General features: G+C 40.4%; 1 long non-coding RNA gene across 1 annotated transcript in view; it reads left to right on the forward strand.

Annotated features, from left to right (window-relative positions):
• The first annotated feature begins 1,257 nt into the window (after nucleotides 1-1,257).
• LOC135231622 (uncharacterized) overlaps nucleotides 1,258-19,094 on the forward strand; it is a 90,852-nt gene continuing 73,015 nt past the window's right edge. Inside the window, exon 1 of the long non-coding RNA XR_010322405.1 lies at nucleotides 1,258-1,918. This is a non-coding gene — a long non-coding RNA (uncharacterized LOC135231622). The remainder of the gene's footprint in view (nucleotides 1,919-19,094) is intronic.

The raw sequence follows: 19,094 nt of genomic DNA on the forward strand, positions 1-19,094 counted from the left end.
TACTTCTGGGGAAATACAGCTATAAACTGCTTTCTTACAGACACTGATACGTATTTTAATAGATGACTCTGACAAATTTTTCATGTAACTATTACAGACGAAGGAGCTCTCGTAGTGCAATGGTTAAGCTCTCAGCTGCTAACTGAAAGGCAGCTGCTAACCAGAAGGTTGGTAGTAAAAAGTTGTGCAGCCACTCTGCAACAGAAAGGTCTAGCAATCTGCTCATGTAAAGATTACAGCTAAGAAAACCCTGTGGGGCAGTTCTACTCTGTCACATGGAGTTACTATTAGTCAGAATTGACTCCATGACACCCGACAACAACATTACAGACAGGTATTTATCCACTGAAATTTTTAAGAATAATATTGAAGAGAGAAAAACAAGAATGTAAGTTAAACCATTAAACTATCACTACCATAGAAAAATGAAATGATTTTAGAAGTATAAAAAAGTGAATAATAAAGATAGGTTTATTTCTAAGGAACTGATGTGGGGGGGGGAATAATTTAAAAAAGATACACATTTAAAAAAGGAGAAATATTATTTTCCACTTCTAAAAATAAGAAACGAATGTTTGAGTGGTGGCTGGCCTCCAAGACGGGCCCTAATGATATATTCCTCCTGCTATTTATGCCCTTGCTAGAGCTCTACCATACTGAAGCAAGGGTGACACTGTCGACCAATAGAATTCAGCAGAAGTGACTGTGAATCTCAAGGCTAGGCTATAAAAACACTACACCTTCCACATTGGGCTCTTGGATCACTTGTTTTGAGGAAAACTAGCCATTATGCTATGAGGACACTTAAACTACCCCATGGAGAAACCCAAGTAGAAGGAGCTGAGGTCTCTGGTCAACAGCCAGCACCAACTTGCCAGCTATGGAGTGAACCATCTTACAGCAGATCCTCCAGCCCCAGGCAGGCATTGAGATGACGGCAGCTCCTACCGATACATGACCGCAACCACAGGAAAGACTCAGAGACAGAACTGCCTAGCCAAGCACTTCTCAAATCCCTGACCTACAGAAGCCAGGAGAGACAAGAAATGGTTGTCATTTTAAGTCACTAAATTTTGGAGGGTTTTCAAATGTAGCAATAGATACCTAACACACAGAGGTTTTTTTTTTTTTTTTTCTTAATTCAAATTTCTTGTTAATGTAAGTCATTGAGCTATACTTTGCCAATTAAGCATGAAGGTTTGTGGAAGCATTATTTGGTTTCCAAATTAGCTTTGACTATGATCTTCAGGAAGAAAGAAAGTTCCAAGGATATCACCTGGTAATCCACAGGAACTCATCAAAAAATCTGATGATATAACTCGTAGGGACTGACAGATAACATCCCAGGTGTTAATGCATAACCCTTTCTCTTTAGTGGAATCAAATTTTCACAGAAGCAGTTCCTTAGAAGGCTCTCAAATCTTGAATGGGATAGCTTTTTCTGATGATGAATATGACATAAAGGCTTTGAAAACTCTGATAGCCACTCTGAATGAAGAGGAAAATTTCACCAGTTGAAGAGAGTAAGTCGCACATTTTGCAAGGTCTTTCCTTTAATACTATCTACCAAACTCTTCCCACTTGTATTTTCTGTAGAGCCTACTCAATTAGGAATAAGAATGGAGGCCTAGGACAGCATAGATAATTCATTTCCATGATCCTAATGCTTCATTTCATCCATTAGCTTCAACCTAGTTCCTCACTCTCACCCCGATGCTTCTAATAGAGAAAAAAAGTGGGCTTGGTTTTTCTTTTCTTCCTCTTTTCTCCCACTCCCAACCACTGCAGGAAGTCTTTTTTTAACCTAAGAGAGTTGCACCAAATCAGAGACATTTGAGGAAAATGTGAGAACGTATAACTACAGAGACTCTAGAAGTAAAATCAGCCTTTGGATAACTAAGATGTGACTACTATAATTGTAAGTATATCCTGTTTTATTTGTTTTAGAACCTCCTTGACTAAGAAACTCTGTAAATATTTTGTATTTGTTATAATGTTGAAGAAAATAAAATGTTTCATTTATTTTTATTTATAAAAAAAGATGTTTGGACTTCTAGTTTTAGCTTGGACATGTAAAGAGCTTAGGAATATTCACTTCTGCTCCTACAACAAGAAAAAAGGTAACCAAATGGAAAGTAAATGACTTTTTTGGACCCATTAGTGAATTGAGGTCTCAGGTCAAACATAACCCCAGAATTTGGAGAAATAGGCAAATACAGAGATCATACCTGAGATCAGCTCATGTGAAGCAGAAGCCACTGGAACCATAAACTGTTGTTGTTAAATGCCATCAAGTCGATTTTCGAATCATAGCAACCCAGTGTGACAGAGTGTAACTGCCCCACAGGGTGTTCTAGTCTGTAATCTTTGTGGAAGCAGATCACCAGGTCTTTCTCCCGAAGAGCCACTGGGTGGGTTCGAACCACCAACCTTTCAGCTAGCATCCGAGCACTTTCCTGTTGACCCACCAGGGTTCCTACACACTGGTAGGAATGCTTAAATGGTAATTGTATGAATTGCTGGAGGCGAGTGTGCACTAGCTTGAAAGTGAAAACTCCTGGGGTTCTAGTCTTAGGGGAAACCCCCCACACACACTTCTTTTGGGTTTTACTTCCAGAATTTCTTAGCTGAGAAGGTTTTAAAATAAATAAACCTGAATATACTTAAAACGGTTGTTGTCAGCTGCCATTGAAGTCAGACCCTGCCTCACGGCAGCCCTGTGTGTTACAGACTAGACTTGATCCATAGGGTTTTCTTGGCTATAATCTTTACAGAGGAGCACTGGTGGCCCAACAGTTAAGTGCTGGCTGCTAACTGAAATGTTGGTTGTTCAAATCTACCCAGCAGCTCCATGGGAGAAAGACCTGGTGATTTGCTCCTGTAAAGACTACACCCTAGGAAACCCTATGGAACAGTTCTCCTTAGTCACATAGGGTTGGCTATGAGTCAAAAACAATGCCATCTAACAATAACAATCTTTACAGAAGCCTATCACTCGGTCTTTTCTTCTGTACAGCTGCTTGGTAGGTTCGAACTGCAACCTTTTGGTTAGCAGCCCATTGCAAACTGGTTGTGCCACCCAGGCTCCCTTAAAATGAATGTGGTCAAATCTTACTTACCAAAAGGCTAGGTTCTTTTTCGTTCCTTTCTTCTTCTGGTATTCCAATTAACTATCTGAAATTGTACCACTGTTTTTGATATTCTGCTCTTTTTTTTTTTAATTCTACCACGCTATTTACATACTTGTTGATAAATTATTGTCTTAGTCATCTAGTGCTGCTGTAACACAAATACCTCAAGTGGATGCCTTTAACAAAGAGAAATTTATTCTCTCACAGTCAAGTAGGCTGCAAGTCCAAAATCAGGGCATCAGCTCCAGGGGAAGGCTTTTTTCTCTCTGTCAGCTCTGGAGGAAGGTCCTTGTCATCAGTCTTCTTTTGGTCTGGGAGCATCTCAGTGCAGGAACCGCAGGTCCAAAGGATGTGCTCTGCTCCTGGCACTGCTTTCTTGGTAGTATGAGGTCCCCTTGTCTCTCTACTTGTGTCTTTCGTTTGTATCTCAAAAGAGGTTGGGTTAAGACACTATCTAATCTTGTAGACCTCATCAGCATAACTGCCACTAATCCAGCTTGTTACATCATCGTGATAGGATTTACAACACATGAGGAATTCACATCAGAAGATAAAATGGTAGACAACCATACAAGGTAATCATGATGTAGTCAAGTTGACAGGTATTTTGGAAGGACACAATTCAATCCATGACAATTATATATTTATAATACCATGCAAATATTTTTGTATGTTATGAATACACCCAAAGATAAAAAATTTTAAAGGTATTATTAAAGCATGCAATAGAATAATATTATAACTATATTTTCAGATGATATTGCATACATTAAAGTATGCAATATCATCTGAAAATATAGCTATAACATTTTTCACTATGCTAATAACTATCTTGTATGTTCTTGGGATATACACACCCCATTTAGAAATCCTTACTCCAATCTGAGACCCTTCCTATAATAATCCCCAAATGAAACTCTCCAATTTCTCAGAAATCATGCTATTTTCTCTGATCAGCTAGCAGTTTCTTCTAAAATTCATCTCTTTATCAGAGAATGTAAGTGTCATGGATTGAATTGTGTCCCCTCCTCAAAAAAATGTATCAACTTGGCTAGGCCATGATTTCTTGTATTGTGTGGTTGTCCTCTATTTTCTGATCTGATTATCCTCCATTTTGTGTTGTATTGTAAATCCTAGTCTCTATGCCTGTGGTTGGGGTCAGTGGTTAAGAGCTTGGCTGCTAGCCAAAAGGTTGGGAGTTTGAAGCCACCTGCCACTCCTTGGAAACCCTGTGGGCCAGTTCTACTCTGTTCTATAGGGTCATTAAGTCAGAATTGACTCAATGGCAAAGTGTTTGTTTTTTTATGCCTGTGGTTATGGTCCTATTTGAGAGTGATCTGTCCATTATGTTAATAAGGCAGGATTAAGTCACATCAAAGAAGATTAGGGTGGGATGCAATACACTTACTCAGGTCACACCCCTTACCTGCTGTAAGGAGTTTCCTGGAGTGTGGCATGCATTGCGTTTCATCCTACAAGAGGCAAAAGGAGAGAGAAGCGAGCAGAGAGGGACCTCAGTACCATCAAGAAAGAAGAGCCAGGAGTGGAGCACATCTTTTGGACCCAGGGTCCCTGCACTGCGAACTTCCTAGATCCTGGGAAAGGTTGATGCCAAGACACATGGAGACCTCCAAGGAACATTGGGCCCACATATGTTGAAAGCAGATAAGGACTGTCCCCCAGAGCCAACAGAGAGAGAAAGCCTTCCCCTAGAGTTGGTGCCCTAAATTTGGACTTCTAGCCTCCTGACCTCTGAAAGAGTAAATTTCTGTTTGTTAAAGCCGTCCACTTGTGGTATTTCTGTCATACCAGCACTAGATAACTAAGATGATAAGAAAGAGCCCATTCGAAAGAACTTACACTTTTTGAGGATAGGTTGAAAGCCATCCGATTGATTCATTACTCTATCCATGATTTTCAAACTTGTCTGAATATTGGAATATCCCGAGGAACTTTAAAAAATTGCTGATACCAGAGTGCTACCCCCAAAGATTCTAATTTAGTTAGTCTGGTGCACAAGCTGGCAGTTGAAGTTTGCGAATCAATGCTCTGCCTTTTGCATTATGCCCTGGCTTTACACCAGGGAAAACTGCAAGGAACACTGTATGAAATCTACTGTTACTTTTATTGTAAAAATATGGTTGAAGATTTTGCTCCTCATTCAGTTTCATCAGAACACTTCCTTGACTGTGGGCTGGAACTGGTGATTTTTTTTTTTTTTTCAGAAACTAATATTCATATTCTTGATGGAACGTGCAAATTACATAAATATTTTTTATTTGGGCTTGAGGAAGCTCAGTGCTAAATTTATAACACACCTTTAATAACTGGGTGTGATATTTTGACTTGCAAAATCACATCTTAACTTCCTCTTTGACCTTAAACTTCCATTTTATCTGTACTGTCCCTGCTCTAAAATTTTTAAAGTTTTCCAATTTACTAAGTGCACTTGTGTAAACAGTCTAAATCCTCTTTAGAATAAGATAAGGTATTTTTTAAAGATAAGAAGAGAGATTTCATATTTAGTGCCTAATTTCTATAAACACTTCTCATCAATAAGTAACTGGTTGCAAAGAAAAAATACATACTTCAAGGTATATTAGAACATAGAACACTATCTCACATAAAATATCTTATTGACAATAAAGCATATTCAAAGACATAAAACACTCTCCCAATGCAAATTGGTCCTGGATTAATATTATTATTCTGGAATTCTCTAAATGTTTCTAGGAAATGCAGCCCCACCCTAATACTCACACAATTCCTTTTACCTCTCTTTTACCCTCACATACATATTAGAGGACAAACACCATGATCAAAAACAACTCCCAGCTAATGGAAGCCCTTAGAGAGAAATCACAATGCGAAATGTATGAAATGGAGAAATCAAATGCTTATTCTTGCCCAGAATTATTTGATAACATCAAATGCAATATACTATGAATCAACATTATTTTTTATCTCAGCATTTTTTAGAGCTGCTCTTTTCTTGTAAAACACAACTCGGCATTTTCAATTAATTAGACAATGTGGTAGGCAGCTTTCTAAGGTGGCGCCCAATGATAGCCAGCTACTGGTATTCACATATTTGTGTAATTTCCTCACTTGACTAGGCTGGAACTGGTGACTTTTTTTTAATGAATCCAACTTAAAAAAAAAAAAGTTGCCATTAAGTCTACTCGTACTCCAGGTTGTCAGATGAAAACTGTGCTCCATACGGTTTTCGGTGGCTCATTTTAGGAAGTAGATCTCCAGGCCTTTCTTCTGAAACACGTCTGTTAGAACCTTTCAGTCAGAAGTAGAGTGTGCTAACCCTTTGCACCACTCAGGGACCTTAATGAATAGAATGTGGATATCAGGTTAAAAAAGACTGTGACTTCCATTCTGCTCAAAGCCTTCCTTCATTCTCTCATAACTTCTTGCTTGCTTGCTCTGATAAATCAGCTGCCATTTTGTGAGCTGGCCTGTGGAGAGGTACATGTGGCAAGGAACCAAAAGACACCTCCCACCATCAGTTCATGACGGACTAAGTCCCTGAGTCCACAGCGGTAGAAGAACTGAATCTTGCCAACACCAACTTAAGTGAAACTTGAAGCAGATCCACACCCCCCTCCCCAATGTGAGCCTTAATATGATTGCAGTTTTGGCTGACACCCTGATTGTAGCCTTGTAAGAGATCCTGAGAGGGAGGACCCAGCTAAGCTCCTGACTCACAGAAATGTGGGGTAATAAATGTTGTTTTAAGCCAAAAAACTTTGAGGTAATTTGTTATGCAGTGTTAATACAGACATTAAGAAGATTGAATAAATGTTTTCACCTAAACCCTTCAACTCCAGCCCAGTCAACCATCAACTACCCAAGGGAAGGAATGAAAGAGCAGCTTCCAATGTCAACTATATTTGTTTGGAGGAATAATTGTTCAACTCATCTTGGCTAAATTGTGAATGATACTACAACTTTGCTGTTTCCCAGGGACTTTTTCATTTAAAGTAATAAAATTAAAACTTTTTCCTTGATCACATTGATTGCCATTGTGGAAATGAATTTTCCATTTGCAGATATCTAGTGATAATTAAGCATAAGGACAGACCTAGGGGAGAGGCAAAAGTAGAGCTCGTGAATACATCAAAGGAAATTTTAAAATCCTTCTCACAAAGTGACCTAGTTTATCTTTATGCGGTTCTTACATCTCTGTAGGTAAGCTTTGCCCAATTACCGAGAAACGTGTTTTTTAAAAGTTTGCTGTGTTTCACAACATTCCAAGCGGGATTCCATTCAGGACTAAAGTGAAGGAGAAAAAATACTTCAGGTTTAAGTTAGGATGGGAAACACAGTGAGTTAAATGAGGGTAAGTTTAAGTGATTTAGGAGATTTCTGAGAAGATTTAATTATAGAACAAACAAGGAACAAGAAAAGGTTTCCTCAGTTGCACAGTTATATATTTATGTTTAAGAAACTATATACAAGCTTTTCACAATTGCCCTGTTCAAGCTACTGAATCATTTAAGAAGGGACTGAAGAAGGAGTTTTGTGAGAAAGACCATTTTACTCTGAAGGTTTTAGAAAGCACTTTGTATCTTGGAAACAAAAGCAGATACGGAGTTTGTTGCAGTATTGTGGTACAGACCACATACACATAAACACGAAGCTTCTGCATGTCTGATGTGGAAAGTCGGCAATAAACAACATTTTTCAAGCCCAATGTAGCAAGCAAACGGATACCACTGAGCTGAAACAGCCAAACATTTCCAGGTATTATAATGCTGAAGCTGTCACAGGCAGAAGGGCCAGACATTCAGATCATAGATGTGTCAATGTGAATTACACCGTTGGGAAAAATGGACAAAGCATAGTATAAGCAGTCACAGTTCTCTTCTTCCCTTCTCTTCTAAGTACCATCTTCTTTTAAGTTGCCCTGGGCCCTTTATTTTCCTCATCAGGACTAATGTGTCGAGAGAATTTGAAGGTCATTAGCAGTTAGTTGTATGTAGATTTATATTTTTTAAAAAGTAGGAAACTGGATAATATTAAAACTAAAAACTTCCACTTATCAAAAAAATACTTATAAGGCAGTATAAAACAACATGGAATGGAATGGGAGGGGATATTTATATTATATATATATAGTATCCAGAATGCATAAAGAATGCTTATAAATCAATAGAAAAAGAACACACAACCCAGGGGAAAATGAGTAAATATTCCTGAGCAAACACTTTACAAAAAGGGATATCCAAAAAGCCAACGAAGCTATGAAGAGGTGCTCAACTGCAGTCATCACAGAAATGCAAGTTAAAACCACAAAGAGAGAAGGAAAACAAACCAACAAATAAAAAGGAAAAACAGCAAGTGTTGTTTTGGTTGTAGAGCAATCAGAAAGCTCATATTGTTGGGAGGGTGAAATAGTCCAACCACTCTCTACCACCTATTGGCAGTATCTACCACAGCTGAACATGCTGGGAGGAAGGAGTTAAAGTGGCTGGACTGCAATCCACTCATTGCCTTCACCAGTGGTAGCTCTTGGGAGAAAGAAAAGAAGGCAGGTGATCCAGTCTAATCTGTTTCACAGTCGGACCAACCTCCAAATAAATGTTGTTGTTGTTAGATGCCTGCCGTAGAGGCATAGTGATCCTGTGTGACAGAGAACAACTACCCCATAGAGTTTTCTAGCTTGCAGTCTTTATGGGAGCAGATCTCCAGGTCTTCTTCTCATAGAGTGGGTGCGTGGGTTCAAACCGCCAACCTTTTGGTTAGCGGCTGAGTGTTTAAGCATTTGTGCCACTAAAACAAAACCAAACTCATTGCCGTTCAGTCAGTTCTGATTCATAGCAACCATATAGGATAGCGTAGAACTGTCCCCATAGAGTCTCCTTGAGGGGGAAGACAGGACCTGAAAACCCACCCTGATACCCCAAACCCTCTCTTCTAATGGATAAACTCTGACTCTTGTGAATCTGATTTGATAATTCAATTCTCTGTATTAGCTTATACACATTAAAGAAAAAAAAAAAAAAAAAAGCTAGCTGCCTTAGAGTCAATTCCGACTCAGGGCAATCCCATGTGTGTCAGAGTAGAGATGTGCTCCATCAGATTTGCATGGCTGTGACCTTTCAGAAGCAAATCACCAGGTCTTTCTCCTAAGGTATCTCCTAGGTAAATTCCTGATACTGCAGGGTTACTATAAGTCAGAATCAACTCGACATCAATGGGTTTGGATTTTTTTTTTTTTTTTTTTGGCTTATTATATTCATAGCAGCATTATTCTTAATGGACCCAAATATATACAAATAATCATAAAGAAGAATAGATAAGTTGTAGTATATTCCACAATGGAACACTATTCAGCAATTAACACTATGCGTTATGTAACAATATGTATCAATATGGATATATCTCACAAACATAATGTTGGTTGCGGGAAGCCAGACACAAGTAAGTACTACATGTTTCTATTTAGATAAAGCACAAAAACAGGCAGCTTAACTAAGCTGTTACAATAATGTTACCCTGTTGGAGGCAAGTAATAATGAAAGAGAGAGTGAGAGGGCTTCTGGGTAACATTTCTTTATCTAGGTGCTGGAAAATCCAGTTTGTAAAAAATTACTGAGCTGTACACTTACGATGTGTGAACTGAGTTTAGAGTAAAAGAAGACTCACTGGAGGGACCAATGACCATAAACGAGTTTTTGAGGGTTCCATGATTAAGAAAAGATGTTAGGAATTTTTGCTAGATAATAAGTCATAGAATTCTCCCTTTGCTGACCCTTCTGGAGGCTTCTGAAGAGATTTATACAATTTTCAATGGTTTTAAAAGTCAGATTGTTTATCTTTTCAATTTGATAAAATGTGAAGATGGGTGTTTTGACATGAACAACAACATACTAGGATTACAACTGAAAAGAAAAATAACCTTGTCAAACAGACATAAACAAGAAAACTTTGGAGATAGCAGGTCGTAGGATTGCTGATAGTCCTGATACTTTATATTTTGGTCTTAAGAAAGTACCCTTGTATAGTGTTTTAGTTAAAAATCTATGCTGTCATATTTTAGTGAGTTTTGTTGTTGTTGTTAAAAATATCAAGTAACAAATTCACTTATTTGATAATTTTCTGCACTTCTATTATCCACTTGGAGCCCTGGTGGTGCAGTGGTTAAGAACCATGGCTGCTAACCAAAAAGTTGGCAGTTTGAATCCACTTTGGAAACCCTGTGGCACAGTTCTACTCTTTCCTATAGGGTTGCTATGAGTTGGATCAACTTGACAGCAATGGATTTGGTTTGGTTTTGATATTATCCACTGAGTCGTAACAAAGCTTTTCTGCCATCTGATGGCAGCTACCAGAATTACAGGCACAGTGTGTTGTGTGCCATTGAGTCAAAGGCACAGTACATCTTTTAACAAATATTTATCAACACCTATATATATATATTTTTTCTATTTTATACATAGAGAGAGAGAGAGTCCCTGGGTGGTACAGTTAAGTGCTGGACTACAGACTAAAAGGTTGATGGTTCAAATTGACCCAGAGGTGCTTTAGAAGGCAGGCCTGGCAATCCTTTTCTGAAAAGTCACAGTCTTGAAAATCCTATGGAACAGTTCTACTCTGTACATGGGGTCACTGTGAGCTGGAATCAACTTAACGGCAACTAGCAACAGCATCATATGTATGAAGTCCCTGGGGGGGAGGCAAACAGCATACTTACTGGCTGCTAATTGAAAGGTTGGCAGTCTGAGTCCACCCAGAGGTGCCTCAGAAGAAAGGCCTGGCAATCTACTTCCGAAAAACCAGCCATTGGAAACCCTATGGAGCAAAGTTTTACTCTGACACACATGCGGTGCCATGAGTCAGGATCAACTCTGTGGCAACCAGTTTACCATATATTAAGCATTGTGTTCTTACTTTAGGCCTGTGCCTTATTAAGTCTATGCTATTTAGGACTCGCAAATGTTAAAATTATATATGTTTTTCATATAAATTATTTGTAAAATACCTACAACCATCACTAGCTCATAGTCATTAGTCTTCACCAACGTTTTTAATGGTAATACTTGGATATTGTTCATATGAGTGCATATCTGAGGAAAAGATATTTCTCATTCTATATTGCTAGTGAACACTCACTTTGTAATATTTTCTTAGTATGTCCTAAGAACTTTAAATGCATTATCATTACATCAATAATCCCAAACACATGTTCTTGCCTTCCTAAATGATGACAATAATGATGGTAGTAATTGCAACAATATCAAATTTGCTTAAACTATTAATCTATAAAATACTGTGCTAAACCCTTTAATGCAAGGTTCTTAATTCAGAGTCCAGTGGAATTCAGGGATCCATAAATTTGATAGGAAAAAGGTACAACTTTATTTTTACTAAGGTTTAACTGAAATTTACCATCACTGTCGGTAGAAATTAAGCATGTACTTCAATAGAAATCACAAATATTTTCATAACACATTACACTTACAATAGATATCTTGAAAAGCTTGCTTATGCTCATCATTACTTTGAACTTAAGAGTTATTAGATGTGTCATCGGATCTACTATTTAATGTGTAGAGAATCACATCTATTTCTATCTCACATGTTCTTTAATAGTTTGATAACTAAATTTCAATTTGATTGTTTTCATTGTAACCCCACAAATTTTATTTTATGCATTGAAAATATTATTTTTCAGTTGTGCCAAAGGGTACTGTGGCACAAAAAAAGGTTAAGAACCCCTGAAATATCTCACTTAACCCTTACAATCTTATGACATTGATAATATCATCATCTCTTTTTACCTTCAAGCAGTCCCTAGAAGCAATCTTTTACCCTGAACAACTTTAAGGGAAGGACCCCTGTTGCCATCAAGTTGATTATGACTCATGGTAACCTCATGTGTTATGAATTAAAATTGAGCTTCATGAGGTTTTTCTTGGTTGTGATATTTATGGAGGCAGATTGCCATGCCTTTCTTCCATGTGCCATTGGGTGGGATGGAACCAGTTGATAGCCAAATGCAAACCACTTGTGCCACCCAAGGACCTATCATCCTATTTTAGAACTTAGGAAAAGAAAACACGGAAAGTTGACCAACTTGCCTAACTTAACAAGACCAAGAAATCCCAGGGTTAGGATCAGAACCCAAATGCATTTAGCTTCAGAACCTGTCCTTTTGACCACTGGTCTATGTAACTTGTTATGAACAATATCTATTGTCTACAGAGTCCTGGGGTTTTTTTGTATGTTCCCTGGGGATGTCATGGAAAGGAAAGGAGGCCAAGCTTCACACAGACCAATCCCGTATTTATGAGTTTGATAATTTGGAGTTCTATTTAAAATTAAAAAAAAAAAAAATCCTGGTGGCATAGTGGTTAAGAGTTTGGTTGCTAACCGAAATGTCAGCAGTTCGAATCTACCAGGCGCTCCTTGGAAACCCTGTGGGGCGGTTCTACTTTGTCCTATAGGGTTGCTATGAGTTGGAATGGGCTTGACGGCAATGGGTTTTATTGAAAATTTTGCTTGCAGTTTAGAATGGCTAAACTGTTTCCTCTTTTTTTGCCACATGAAAACATCAGACAAATATCAAAGGAGAGACACAAGTTAAGCAAATATCCAAGTCACAGTGAGAACTCCAACAAGTGCCATACGCATGAGTGATGGACAAAGGTGACAGGTGGGGCCGGGGGCAGGATTGCAGTAATGAGACAGGCAAGCAAAAACCTCGGCTGCTAAAGGAAACATGGTGCAGTGGTTCATGACTCGACAAACAACACCTCGGGCCTCCCTGTAACATAATAACATCTCAACTTCCCACGTGATCTACCCTACCATCTCAACACCAAGAATGTTCCAGTCCTATCTTTTCATTTTCGTATTTCACCTGCGTGTTCTCAATCCCAAAGTGGCACAGGAGTGAAATACACAAAACCTCATTCTTTAAAGCGAAATCTCTTTGTGTGCTGTGATAGCTCTAGAGCCTAAATTAGTGCCTGGTATACCGTAGGTGTTCAAAACCTGTGTTAAATGAATGAATGTTTTACTATTCACGTAACATAATTCGTTGATCTCCCTGCGGCAGTCATATGTGTGTGTACCACACATTTAATCATATGCAAGTATACATTAGATGAATACGTTGCAAATATACCTGGAGGTACATGTAGGGCAATGCATGTGATGGCAATGTTAACAGGAACCCTTTCAAAGACTTACAACCTACATGGGGGAAAGACGTGCACATAGCCAGATAAATCATACAACTCAGCATGTGCTATTTGATGAAATAAATGGTGTACTCATTATATGATTACAGGAGAAAACCATCACAGATGGGTGAATCCAGGAAGGAAAGCTTCATGTTAAGAATAACAATAGCAATAGTTGAGATTTTAAGCCAGTTATTTATATACATTACCTAACTTAAATACTTTTCCATTACCCTATGAAGTATGTACTCTTATTATTTTCATTATACGGATGAGAAAGCTGAGGGTCAGGCAGATTAAGGAGCTTTCTACAGGTCACACAGCTAGCAAATGTGGACTCAGCTTTGGAGGCCCATACTCCTAACCACTATGCAGTAGATAAGGAAGCACAGACATATATACTTATTACTAATAATAGTTATGTTGTTGTTGTTAGTTGCCATCAAGTTGATTCCAACTCATGGCAATCCCACGTGTGCAGACTAGAACTGTCCCGTAGGGTTTTCAAGGCTGTGACCTTTCAGAAGCAGACCACCAGGCCTGTCTTCAAAGGATCCTCTGGGTGGGTTCAAACCACCAACATTTCAGCTAGTAATGGAGCACTTAACTGTTTCTGCCACCTAGGGACGGTCAATAGTTATGATAAAGCCAAAATCAAACCCGTTGCCATCGAGTTGATTCTGTCTCATAGCGACACTATAAGATGAAGTAGAACTGCACCATAGGATTTCCAAAGAGCGCCTGGTGGATTTGAACTGCTGACTTTTGGTTAGCAGCCAAACTCTTAACCACTGTGCCACCAGGGTTTCTAATAATTATGGTAGCATCTAATATTTATTGAGTGCTTTTTTTCTTATGTGCCAGACACTGAACTAAATGTTTTCCATATATTATTTTATCTACACAACAATTTTATGAGATAGGTTCGATCTTAATTCCCACTTTACAGATGAAGAAACTGAGACTTAGAGAGGTTAAGTAACCTGCCAAATTCCAAGGGTTAGGATTAAACCAGGGTACAAGCTGGGGCGGCCTAACTTGACAGCCTGCACACTTAACCAGTACGAAATAGAGACAAGTCCTACACAGCAGGCAGTTTTTGAGATAAAACCAGGCAGTGGCAAAGAGGGTGTAGAGGAGTCTTTTGAAACAGAGTACAGTACTATGTGAGCATTTAAAACCAACTGTATTTTCCATCCCTTTTAAAGTAACATGAACTCTCTGAAACTTCTGTTTGAACGGAGACTGTCCCCTGCAATTGCAAAGAAAGTGATTTGGGGCTGTTAAACAGAGACCTATTTAATACAGAATTCATTGCTGTAGAGAAGTTCTCACTGTAGATTTCTGAAATCTGGGCCAGGGGTGATCACCAGAGCCTCTTCACAGAGCAACATGGATAGCCCTTGAAGCAGTACACATCAGCTAAAGAAATGAATGCCCCTTTTATGACATGTACCAAAGTGGTCTTCTCAAAAATTAGATATTACAATAAGGAGACCGGCTGACACTGAAAGGTCAGCCTAAAAAGCAGTGCGGCACAATGAGAATTTTAAGGGGCAGAGAGTCTAAATTAATGGTGATGAAACAATATGGGCAGAAATAATGATAATAATGATACAATGTGAAGTATGTAACCAAGGTTATTGAACTGTTTGTGTAGAAATTGTGAATGGATGTTTGGTTGTGTGTATTGCCACCAAAAATAAATAAAAAGAAGAAAAAGCAGTACATGCAAAGATTTTGTTCTTATTACTATTGAGTAGTGTTTTTCTTAAATGTTCAAATCCATTACTAACTAAATTTTATTAAGCCTCTCTGCCTCAATCGCCTTATCTATAATTGGGGATAATAATACCTACTTCTCAGGGTTGATGTAAGGATTTAAATGATAACCTATCTTAGGTGTTTAATTAAGTGCCTAGCACAAACACCCAGTAAATGGTATCAAAATCAATATGCACAATTACTATTAGTATAATCCATCACAATAATTAGTAATAATGACCATATTTCAATTCGTCTTGTGTACCATGCAAACAAGAGGGTCCTACTGATGAACGAAAGAAAGTCAGGGGGAAAATGATTCTGAGGTGGAGAGGAATTACAGAGAGTGTAAAGAAGAGAATAAAATAATGTGATTCACAAGAAAAGAAACCCTCACAAGTTAACATCAAGTATGAGGTTTGGCCCATGGAAAGTAAATATACAACTTCTAAAGAATTATTAGGGTACGATATTTGATGAAACACCCAGGGCACTAGCCAGAGATTCTCATTGCACCTCCTGAGAAGTGGAGCTAAACCATGATGGCTGGTAACTCTCTGTCTTGGGGGAAGCAAAAGATCTCTTTTTACCTCAGATAGCCTGTGTATGGACCAGTATCTTGAGTCCCCCTACATTGCTGTGGATACTGAATTTGGAGAAGAGGAAAGGCTAGTAGCAATAAAGTCATGACATGTTTTCTTTCCACCTTTTCAAACCACCTCTTCATGCCTGAGAACTCCCATGAATGGCGATCTGCTTCACAATGCTCGGAAGACTCATCTGGAAAATGGCAGACACCAGAGCTCAATAGAAAACTCGCCTAGCAGAAACAAAACATGGCAGTGAGAACACTCCCTCTGACAGTCCAAGAGGGAACCACTGCCCACCAAGAACTGCTGTCTTTCTGTCCTTGGAAATATTTTTTATATTAAAAAGAAGGAGGAGGTGTGGAAACTTATATCAAAGGCGCCCAGATACTCAGATGTTATGCAAACCTTACTGGAGGATACATATAGATTTTATTATTATTATTCAATCAAGATGGTCAGAGGGTTTTCATAAAGTTTAGGGTAAAGAACAAAACATAAACTAAAATCCTCTATTGTGGCTTTTTCTACAGACTAAAAAAAAACACATTGCACATTACATAGTGTAAATAACAATGTTTGATTTTTATCTCGGTGTTATGAATTGAATCATGCCCCCCAAAAATATGTATTGTAAATCCTAGCCTCTATGTCTGTGGATATAATTCCATTTGGGAATAGGTTCTCTTTGTTACATTAATGAGACAGGGTTAGTGTAGGGTAAATCTTGAGTCAATCTCTTTTGAGATATAAAAGAGATTAAGCAAGCAAGAAAGAGAAAACAGAGATGGGGAAAGAGTGATACCACCCACATGGAGATCTCCAAGGAACCAAGAAACAAGCTGAAGGGACAAAGGACCTTCTCCCTAGAACTGGCAGAGAGAGAAAGACTTTCCCTAGAGCCAGAATCTTGAGTTCAGACTTCAGCCTCCTCAACTGTGAAAAAATATTTTGTTAAAGTCAACCACTTGTGATATTTCTGTTATAGCAGCACTAAATAACTAAGACATTCGGCCTTTCCATTTGCAAGTAGTCTTTTGAAACCTGTTCTGTACACTTTCCCACCCACCTTGGTAAACTTTTACACACTGATGCCTCCATTTCTCAAAAGAGTACAGGCAAGGGTTATACATTGTATCAGAGTAGTCTCATGTCTCAGAGTCTCTCCCATTAATTACAAGGTTTTATATGTGTGGTGGTCTGAGCGCCTAGAAACAAAGATTCTCCCAGAAACCTCCCCAACCCCACATAAGGAACCCACCATGTTCCAGATAGTTGGACAGGACTCGTGAAGCCCACATCTTGATTCATCAGCCTCATCTCCTCTCAGATTTATGTATCAGCAAAGAAGTCTTTGTTCTTTCAGATTATATAATTGTATGTTCTGTGTGAATCAGAAGAAATTGGTGAAAATGTGAGCTTCATGAGCCTGGTCAAACTCTTTGAGACAGCTTGAATTCATTCCCATAATGAGTGATTTGGGAAAAGCTTGGAAGGAATGTGGAATACAGTTCTCAAGGTTTCAAAGACTTGAGTAGCAAAGGTTAGGGACACAAATAATGTTTTTCAAGTTTTCTTCAAATTGATGATCACAGTAATAAAATAAAAATTATGTTATAAATAGAGCAAAAGAAATAGGGTATGCATGACTTTTTTATGTTTTATTCTTGCTGTTGTTGAGAATATACACAGCAAAACATTTACCAATTCAACAGTTTCCAAGTGTAAAATTTAGTGACATTGATTACATTCTTCTAAGTTGTACAACCATTCTCACCCTCCTTTTCTGAGTTGTTTTTCCCGCATTAACATAAACTTACTGCTCCCTAAGGTTCCTATCTAACCTTTTGTGTTGCTGTTATCAATTTGATCCCCTATTAGAGAGTTCTTAAAAGAGTACAGTGGAGGGGGCCAAGATGGCGGACTAGGTGGACGCTCCCGCGGATCCCTCTTGCAACAAAGACTCGGAAAAACAAGGGAATCGATCACATACATAACAATCTATGAACTCTGAACAACAAGCACAGACTTAGAGACGGAGGACGAACAAATACGGGCAGACAGCGACTGTTTTCAGAACTAGGAGCCAGCGCACCAGGCAGGTGACCTTCGGAGCTCGATCTGGGGCAGAGCCCAGGGGGGCAGACGGCACAGAAAGGGGGCCCACCCCTTCCCCCCCGAACCCATCCCGGGAGGAAGCCTAGCAGGTTGGCGCGGGCGGCGTAGGGGCGCAGCCGGAGGGAGAAACACCCGGGAGGCAGTGACTGATCTGAGAGGGGGGAGAACAGCGTCCCAGCTGGGGTGCCCTGCTGTCCGCCGGGAGTTAGGCGAGAAGCCGACGGGGCGCGCGCGGGGGGGGGTCAGCTGTGTTTCCCTGGAGTGACCCCAGGGCGGGGCCCACGCGTTCGTGCGGGAGGACGCGCACCCAGTCCGCGCGTGTGGCACGGCACACCAGAGGGAGAAATCCCCGGAGGTGTCTGGTCTCAAAACAGGGAAAGCAGCATCCCAGACGGGGAGCCATTCCGCTGCGATCTGGGCACGCGCGCGCGCGCGCGGGCGGGGCATGAGCGCGGGGTCCATTTTTATTACCCTGAATTGACCCAGAGGGCGGGAACACCTGGTCGTGCGAGTGACGCCCTCCCAGTTGGCGCGAGAGGTGCGGCACACTGGAAGGAGAAGTCCCCGGGAGGAACTGATTGGTCCCAAAGCGCAGAAAGTAGCATCCCAGACAAAGTGCCGCCCTGCTGGGGCTTGGGCGCGCGCACGAGCGGGCCGTGAGCGCGGAGTCCATTTTTATTGCCCTGAATTGACCCAGGGGGCGGGCCCACCTGGCCGTGCGGAGGAACTGATTGGTCCCGAAGCGCAGAAACTAGCGTCCCAGACGGGGTTCCGTCCTGCTGGGGCTTGGGCGCGCGCACGAGCGGGGCATGAGCACGGAGTCCATTTTTATTGCCCTGAATTGACCCAGGGGGCGGGCCCACCTGGCCGTGCAGGTGACGCAACCCAGTTCGCGCGAGAGGTGTGGCGCTCCGGAAGGAGAAGTCCCGGGGAGGAAGTGACTGGTTCCCGAACAGGGAAAGCAGCGTCTCAACCCGGAAGTCATCCCGCTGGGATTTGGGCGCGCGCACAGGCGGGGCGTGACCGCGGGATCTAATTATAATCGCCTGAATAGACCCTGGGGGCGGGCCCACCCGTTCGTGCGGGAAACGCCCACCCAGTGCCCACGAGCGGTGCCGCGCACCGGAGGAAGTCCCCAGGGGGAAGGGACTGGTTTTCGAGCAAGGAAAGCAGTGTCCTAGCCAGGGACCCGTCCAGCCCGGATTTTGGCAAACAGGGGCGGAGCGTGAACGTGGTGTTCAGCTCTATATTCTGTGGTGCTACACTCCTAGCTCTCAGATCCCTCCCCCACC

Source organism: Loxodonta africana, chromosome 1 (genome assembly GCF_030014295.1).
Source record: "Loxodonta africana isolate mLoxAfr1 chromosome 1, mLoxAfr1.hap2, whole genome shotgun sequence".
Taxonomy (NCBI): domain Eukaryota; kingdom Metazoa; phylum Chordata; class Mammalia; order Proboscidea; family Elephantidae; genus Loxodonta; species Loxodonta africana.